The sequence below is a fragment of the Capsicum annuum genome, chromosome 10, assembly GCF_002878395.1.
Source record: "Capsicum annuum cultivar UCD-10X-F1 chromosome 10, UCD10Xv1.1, whole genome shotgun sequence".
NCBI lineage: Eukaryota > Viridiplantae > Streptophyta > Magnoliopsida > Solanales > Solanaceae > Capsicum > Capsicum annuum.
The window spans coordinates 68,871,337-68,879,932 of record NC_061120.1 but is presented as its reverse complement, the minus strand read 5'-3'; positions in this window follow the sequence as shown (position 1 = coordinate 68,879,932).

Sequence of the window (8,596 nt, the reverse complement as noted above, 5' to 3'; positions counted from 1 at the left end):
AATACTGTAGCATTCTGAAAATGATCAAACAAATCATCAATGTGAGGAAGAGGATACTTATTCTTAGTCGTCACCTTATTCAGTTGTCGATAATCAATACATATCCACATTGACCCTTTTTTTCTTCACAAACAAAATAGCCGCACCCCAAGGTGAAAAACTAGGTCGGATAAATCCCTTATCCAATAACCCCTGCAACTGATTCTTCAGTTTCTTCAACTCTGATGCGGCCATCCTATAAGGAGGAATAGAAATGGGCTTGGTGCCCTGTAACACCACAAAAATGGGTCTCGAGACATCACACGATGCTCAAGACTATGAGTAGCCTTAAGCTAACCCTGTCTGCCTTCTACTTAATCTAAAGCTCAAAATAGAGGAAACAAGGATATATAATCAAATCTAAGATGCAGAATTCTGTCTGAACTAACTGAATTATCTAAATATAATATCTGAAAATACTAAACTTAAGAGTCTGATCAATCAATACTAGAAATTTAAATCGTATCTAGCAGTCCGATAAGCCTCTACTACTGATAACTAGAGAGTCACTGGGATAACCCCCAACTGACTCGAACTGTCTAAAAATATTCAATCACTTATATTGATAAGATGAAAAACTGAAGGACTAGGTCCCCGAACTATAAGGACTCACCAACTATCGGGATGCAGATAGAGATGCTCGAATCACTTACGTTGTTAAAACTGAGCACCTGAACCTACATTATGAGACAATATAGCACATAGACGTATATGTGGATCATTACTTTTGTATTGTACTGAGTATATGGGGGTGAATGCATAAGTAAAATAATGTCTCAACATCATTATAATTTGTAACATAATGCATGCTAAATACAGATAACTTACATAAGCTTGAATAGCTGAAAATTGAGAATCATGATAATGAGTAGCAAAACATACTGTATAAATCTAGTGAGTCATGGCATTTAGTTTCTTAAAGTTGTACTAGTGTTATGTCTAAAAATCAGGCTGTCTAAGTGTAGAAAGGACTCACTTTTATATCTGAAAACTGAAATTTGTAGCTAACTTCTTTTATTAAGCAATATCTGAATAAAGTTGTGAGTCTTTACACTTAGTTGTAAAAGCTTTTCTGTTATTCTTTTCTGTAGGTTGTAGGGAGGTTTTTCTAACTGACATAAGCCATTTGAGCTAACATAGAGTCCAACGTCTAGTTCCCTTATAGGAAAACATCACATTGGGGAGAGGTGTCATACACTTGCCTAGGAGTAAAACCTAATCCAAGTGATCACATCTATAACTATCACACATATAGAAATGGGAATAATTTGATAATCTGTACCTACATTGGCTCGTAGTTCTGAGAAATGTAACATACCCAACTCGGTGCTAAATAATACTCTCTTTAATTTGTATGCTTATTCTGTTGGAAATCCACTTTAAAACTAGTATAATGGTTTAAAATGAAAACCAACTGTATATCTGTTAATTAAAATTGTAACTGAGACTGTAAAATGGATTCCATGTCTAAGCTAAGATCAAAAGATCAAATCTTTATTAAAATTTGAAAATAACTAGTCATGGGTTGCTTAAAGCATAGTCATTCTTGAAATACCAACATACAAACTAGGGATTAATAACCCATGCATCAAATTTTTGTCAAATCATCATAAAGTTCATGTATGATGATGAGAATAATGATAATTCAATTTTAAATCTGAAAAATTTATATCATACACATGAAAATACGAAAATAAACATGCAATTCAACATCTAAATCATTTGAATCTCATAATCTTGCAAATAGCAATATTGGGTATGAACCCTAATTTTAATCTCATGTAAATTCATATAAAAATCAACTTCAAAACTAATTTTGGGCGCAAGGATGAAAGAATTATCCTTGCTCATAACCCCACATACCTTAATTGATGAAATAGATGAAGAAACTTGACTTTGAATTACTATTAATTCTCTTAAAGATTGTTTCTTGAAGTTTTTAAATTGGGAACCTTGAATTTTGGATTATCTTTGAAAAAAAAATGGTGAAATCTTGGATTATCTTGAAGTTGAATGTTGAAGCCTAGGGTTTTCTTGGAGAGTAATTTGATAAATAATGGGTATAAGATGCTTAGAATAGGTTTAATCTTTTGTTTTCACGATTTGGGGGTTTGAAAAAAGACTAAGTTGCCCTTTAGAAGTTTAAGTTTGGAACTGGAGTGTCGTTTAAGGCCTCACCGAGATGCGGTGATTGGGTCATTGCGATACCCACCGTGACGCAGTGGAATCGCGATGACTCACTGGTTTCTAACAAATGCTGATTTAGGCATCACCGCGATGCGGTGATCCCTTTATCGCAAAATCCACGCCATGCAGTGGAATTGCAGTGGCTCACTGGTTTCTGACAATTGCTGATTTGACCTCCACTGCGATGCGATGGCCTCCTTACCGCTATACACACTGTGATACGGCCTAATTGCAGTGAGCTGCTGCCTTTCCAGTCCAAATGCTATCCATACCTTTTCTAAAAAATCTAAAACTTACTTGAGACATACTACTTACACCCCTGAATTTAATTCAACTCAAAAATTATCAACTCGGAGAACGAAAGGTCAACTTAAAAATCCTCGAAGTTTACAGGGAGTCAAAATAACTAGATCCCTTAACTCTTAGCTTTATTTTCAGGTTCTAAGTGCTTTAAGAACATTACTAAGGGTTGAGCTGAGGTAAGAATGTACGGGGTATTACATGCCCGGCTAAACATCAATAGCAAATCATTATCTCAATCTGGAGGCATACCAGACAAGTCTGTAGGTAACACATCCATAAACTCACGGACAATATGGACATAATCTAAGGAAGGAGGCAATACAACACTGGTATCATGAATATGAGCCAAGTAAGATAAACATCCCCTCTCAACTAATTTACGAGCCTAAACATAAGATATAATCCTCTTAAGACCCAAATGAACTGCACCCTTATAAGCTATCCTTTGCACAATCGGCGAAGCTAGGGTTACAATCTTATCAAAATAATCTAAGACAACATGATATGGAGCCAACCAATTCATACCCAAAATAATATCAAAGTAAACCATATCTAACACAAGCAAAAGTCTCACGCTGACAAAAGTCATAACACAAGATCCGCACACCTGATCCACCATTAAAGAATCACCTACAGGGGTAGATACACGAATAGGCATGACAAGAGGCTCACTAAAAGAATCAAAACCCAAAGCAAAATACATAGACACATAAGAGAAAGTCGATTTGGGATCAAATAACACAAATGCAGGTCTAAAATAAATGGGGATGATACCTGTAATCACAATATCAAAAGCATCTACCTTAGGTCTGGCTGGCATAGCATAACACTGTCCACGACTACTAACTGGATGAGTAGCCCCATAACCACCGCCACGGGCTCTACAATATATACCTCTCGCACCTTTAGTAGAACCCTTACCCCTTAAAATAGGAGTAGCTCTAAACACATGTAAAGAATAGTCATTGGCCACATAGCCAATCTCATCACACATAGCAACCTCTACGACCAACCTCAATAGGAGAATGTACAATTCCAAATGGCCACCCTAAACAGCTGAACTAGAAGATCCTCCACCTAAACTCTATAAAGTCACCTGCACTAGCCTACCATGGCATCCACAAGAACCTCTAAAATCTCTACCTCGATAGGTATGACTCCTGAACTCACCAAAATATCGCGCCTTTTTGGTGCCTCCCTGAGATGCGCTAAGAATATCCTCTGTCATCTTAGCATGATCCACAATACTCTGAAAAAAAGCCCCAAGTACAACTATATAAGATGTAGCCAACTAAAGTAAAAACCTCTAGACCATTCAAAAACTTTCAAACCTTCTCAGACTCAATAAAAATATCATCCTAGGAATATCTTGACAAGGTATGAAAGTGTGCCTTATACTTCATAAATATCATGGATCCCTGCTCCAAATGATAAAACTCATCCCTCATAGTATCTCTCAAACTAAAAGACACAAATCACTCTAAGAAGGCATCACCAAACAGATCCCAAGTCATTTCAGGAGAATCACAAGGTCTACAGCTCACAAACAACCTCCATCAATCTCTAGCACCATCTCTCAACTGATAGGTCATATAAGTAACACCATCTGTGAAAAAAGAGTTAAACACAACTCAGAACATAAGGTATGAAAGAACTTCGCTCGATAAAGAATAAAATAAGAGGAGTTTTCTTAAGACATCCTATAGCCTCTCAAATATAGATCCAGACGTCTGCGTACCGATCTGTGAGACTCTATTAGACATCCTGTTCTTACACCGTTGAGATCAATGAAACCTGGCTGCTCTGATACCAATTTGTCATGACCTAAAAATGAGGGTCATGATGGCATTTGTCGCGGCGTACCTTGACAAGTAAGTCTATCACCCAAACTAACATGGAAAAAGGAAAAAATAGAAATATCTCGAGGTAAGGCTTCTAAAAAGCTGAACCATACAAGTAATCATAACAATGTGAAAAGGACTATCCAAAATACCGATCATGCCCAAAACCAGGTGTCAATAGTGTAAGAACTACTAAAACATTCCAGGAGTCAAATACATAAAAAAAATAACCACAAAGCAATAATATGTCTCCGAATACTAATAAAGACATAACTACTATAGAAAGATAAAGGTGAACTCCAGATGCATGAATGTCCAACTGCTACCTTGGAAGCTCCAACAATCACCCAAGTCAAGCAAGCTGAGGCACATTCAAGCTAGGACCTACACCAAAAGGGTGCAATATACATGAGTATGGTCCACTTGTACTCAGTAGGTATCATAGGCCGACCAAGCAAAATAGTAAATAAAGCATACACAATATATACTAAAGGCACATCACCTGCAATCATAAAATATCCCACAATGGTAGCCTACACCACTTGCACTAACTATTCTAATATATCACATATATTGAAATATCACAACCAGATAGAACACAAGTATGCATTATATCATATATAAGTAGAATAAGAGAGAACATGCATATACAAGATCATCAAATACAAGTAATAGAAGATAAGACAATTACATAAATGGAAAGTCAATATGGCAGTACAACACAATATAAACAAAATAAAGTAAATGCTATGTATATGATGATGATGATGATGATGATGCATGAGGATATCGCAGCACCTCCAGGATCACCGAACAATCCCTATATACATCTACGGAGGCAAACCTCCCAATGCAGGACCCATGGGGGGTTCATCAATACATATGCAATCCACATATCTCATATCTCTTTTTTGGAACATCCTTCGAAAAGGGTTTTATAAGGTGTTATAATATCTCTTCCCCGATACATCCCTCGGGGATGGTTTTAAAACTATTTTGCCAGAGTTACTCAAGGGTTGCCATGGTGGTACTAATGTTTTATTAATGAGTATGATATAAGATATAATTCTCACAATCAATCACAATGAGTACTTCCCCATCAACCGCTTGATATATTTCCACAACCAACCACAATGATACATTTTTACAATCAACCACAATGATACATTTTCATAGCCATATGAGCCAATATCCACTCATTATTTTCGTTTCATCCATGAATTTCTATATGTCTCATATACCAACAAGTATGAATGTTTCACAATACACTAATGGTTCCACATTAGACATTTCAACAACACAATATAATTATTCACATGTATTCAAGGCTATCAACATTACATAGGACCCCACATAGTCACACACATCACATAATATCTTAATTTCGATAATTAAATCACATATAAGCCTCCGCACCGACAAAATACATAGATTACCATTTTTCATGATTAGTTCACACCCTTAACATGCATTTTTTACCATCATTTACTACCCAACCTAGTCTAAAAGAGTTAAGTTATCACCTACCTAAAAAGTCAAAACCGATTCGCTACACTTCAAACCCACAACCTTATTTTTCACGAAAAATCTCAAACTCTACTAAAAAAAATTAAATATGGAATCTACGCATTAAAACAAAACTAAAAACACTCATATTGACTACTTTTGGTTCGAAACCCCGAAATGAGTTTCCAAAAAAGAAGGGCAAAATTAGAACCTTACTTCTAAAACATGTTTTTCATACTTTAGGAATCTACAGCTGAAAACTCAAGTTAAATTGAGTAAAAAAATGAGGTTCAAATTGAAGAAAAAATATTTTTAAACTTTATTGGGTAAAATCTTTGAAATTGGATTTAAATCAAGAATCAAAGTTGTTTTGAAGGTTAAATTGATGAAACAATAGTAATTATAGATAAAAATATTATTCAAGTAAAACGGACTAAAATTGGGGTTAAGAATCAAGTCCTAAGATTTTTTGGAGTTTTGAGAAATTAATCAAGAAATTACTAAGAAAAGAGTGAATTTTTACCTTAAATTCATAATAAAATCAAGAAATAGGTGTTATTCTAGCTTCTCAAGCTCCCACAAACTTTACTTTTAAGCTCCCACACTATTTTAGGGTTTAACTCTCAAGAGGTAAGATGAAAAATGAACAAAATGAGCCAAAAAGAGTGAAAAAGTTGTTTTTATAGCAAAAAAATCTGCTATGCACCAATTTTTTTCATTTTTTTAAGTCCAATCCGTACTTCGACGGTGTGTCCGAGATCCGTTTGGAGTCTGATATATGCAAAAGAACTATGCAAACACACTAAATTTTATGTTTTGGACATGTTTTCTAAGTCAGATTTTCAAAAAAATATCGTTTTAAAAAAGTTGACCCCCCGAAACTCGAAATTGTAATTTTCCAAACTGAGGGTCGAAATGAGATTTTAAAGCCGTAAAATCATACCAAATATGTTACCACCCTAAAATAGATATTTTAGATCTGCTGAAAAATTCGTATTTCTCATCCGAGGTCTTTTCGATCAAATGTGGGTCCCACACCCATATTTCTAATTTTTCAACTCTCCGATCAATAGGTCTAAATAAGCTCGGGTACACTGGGACTTGAACCAAAGGTCTACCTAGCCTAAAATCAATATTTCAGAGCTGCTGGCGCATTCCATTCAGCCATCCAACGCACGGATAAAAAAGATATCCCCATAAGTCTAAAATAAGGTTCTCAAAGCCATCAAAAATCACAATATTTGATAAATGGTACCAAAATACATCAAAAATCATGTCAATCACTTTCATACCACAAAAATACCATAATGCAACTACGAAAAGGGATAAAATAGTCAAATCACACAATCACAAATTTCACATGTTTCATCAAATTTTTAGATCGTTACATTCTCGGTAATACATTTTTTTGAAAAAAAAACTAATTGATAAAAATATACTATAGAAAAAGTTTTATGTAATATTATATTATATTATTTATTATTTTCTTAATTACTTATAATATTAAATATACTCTAAAAATGTATATATGGAAATGAGTATTAATGTAGACTCCTACATATATGTAACGAACGAGTTTCCATTAATTCAACACTTCTACATTAATGTTCTTTCCATACATTTTGAAAACTAAGGTATTTATTTGATTTAGGCAGGAAAATTTAATATTTAACAATTCTAAATCAATTAGAATTTTAATTGTATTTAAAATAAATTTTTATAATTCTATTAAGGTAATATTGTAATGAACTATTTCGTCGTCACTAAATTATTCGCAATAAATTCATGAAAATTCTTAATTTTCATTCCTCAAATTAACTTGGGTCCAAAATAGTCAATATTTTAATTATTAGGTCACCTCAAACTTTTCGATAAAGATTTTATCCTTCGGATGTATCTAGATAGACTCAAGCCCAATTAATTTAATTATTCATGAGTGCTAACATAAATACTTTAGTTTGAAAGTTTTTTAGGTATGAATTAAGGCCGTACAATATTCCTAACATAAATTTCAGTATAATACTTTCTTTCCGATACAGTTTCGATATGGGTTTCTATTAGGGCCAACTTCAAATGAACATATCTCATAGAATATAAGGAGTTAGGGGGCTCAATGCCTAGAAAATCAAAGACCTTTGATTCCTCTTTTAACACAACAAATCATTCCTTAATTCGAATTCGGAGCAAACTGTTATGACTGTTTTACTAAGCACTATCCTGGCTAAAATAGGATTTCACTATAGCAAAACTTCTGGTTGTATTTAAATCAGTTTTAGTCGTATTTTAGATCTAAAAACTCTAAATTTTCTTCTCCAACCTCAGATAGGTGATTTTCCAAGGCTTAAGGTGAAAGTCCTTCATTGGGGTAAGTTTTTCCATTATTTTCTTTGTCTTTTAATCCTTTAACATCTTAGAATTCTTAGAAACATCTTTAATGATGAAAATTTTTGGGTGAAAATTCACAGGTGTTTTTAATATGACATAAATTTGGCTCTAAATTATGAATTAAAGATTCCTAACATGAATTTCATAAACTAGATTATGAATTTTAATGGTTAGAAACCTTAAATTCCATAAAGATGAGACCTTTAACATAAAAACGTCATTAATGGAGATGAGTTAAGCTTGAAAGAGCTAACTAATGGGTAATTGAACTTGGTGAATGATATAGACCTTGAATTAAAGGTAGAATTAGTAAGTTTGAATCCTAAAGATATTTG